Source organism: Carlito syrichta, unplaced genomic scaffold (assembly GCF_000164805.1).
Source record: "Carlito syrichta isolate Samal-C Ts95f unplaced genomic scaffold, Tarsius_syrichta-2.0.1 Scaffold303247, whole genome shotgun sequence".
NCBI lineage: Eukaryota > Metazoa > Chordata > Mammalia > Primates > Tarsiidae > Carlito > Carlito syrichta.
The window spans coordinates 33,958-34,942 of record NW_007247343.1 but is presented as its reverse complement, the minus strand read 5'-3'; positions in this window follow the sequence as shown (position 1 = coordinate 34,942).

The following is a 985-nucleotide window of genomic DNA, read 5'->3' as shown; positions in this document are numbered from 1 at the left end:
ACTGCACTCCAGTGTGGGTGACAGAGTGAGACTCCAACTCAAAAAAAAAAAGTGTTAGAAGAAATATAGTAGAATGTATCTATAAGTTTAGAATAGGAAGAGCCTTTTTTTTTTTCTGAGTTGATGTCTCACTCTTTCACCCAGGCTTGAGTGCAGTGGCACAATCACAGTTCACCACAGCCTCAGCCTCCCAAGTAGCTTGGACTAGAGCAATTTGGTGTGCGCCACCAAGCCTAGCTAATTGTTTTGAATTTTTATAGAGATGAGGTCTTGCTGTGTTGCCTAGGCTGGTATGGAACTCCTAGGCTCAAACAATCCTTGGCCTCACAAAGTGCTAGGATTATAGGCATGAGCCACTGCACCTGGCCAGGGAGGGCCTTTTTTTTTTTCTTTTTTTAAATTGGAAAATACAATTAATTTAGGAAGTAAGTTAGAGGCCAGGCGCGGTGGCTCACACCTATAATCACCACATTTTGTGTGGCCAAGGTAGAGGATTGCCTGAGCCTATGGGTTCGAGACCAGCCTGGGCCACTTGGCAAGACCTCATTTCTACAATAAATCAAAAAACTTAGCTAGGCATAGTGGCACATGCCTGTAGTTCCAGTTACTTGGAAGGGTGAGGTGGAAGGATTGCCTGATCCCAGAAAGTCAAGGCTGCGGTGACCATGAGCATGCCACTGCATTCCAGCTTGGGCAACAGAGTGAGACTCCAACTGAAAAAAAAAAGTAGAGAGAGAGGAGATTCACCTCCCTAAGGTAGGAGAGGGGGCCAAGGCTAGGAAACATGGCAGTCATAGCTCAAAAAGCCATGTGGAGCTGGGCTTGGTGGCTCAGCCTGTAATCCCACGCCTTTGGGAGGCTGAGGTGAGTGAATTGCCTGAGCCCGCGGGTTCGAGACCCGCCTGGGCAGCGAGACCTCATCTCTACAATAAATCGAAAATCAACCGGGCATGGTAGCGCACGCCTGTAATTCCAGCTACTCGGG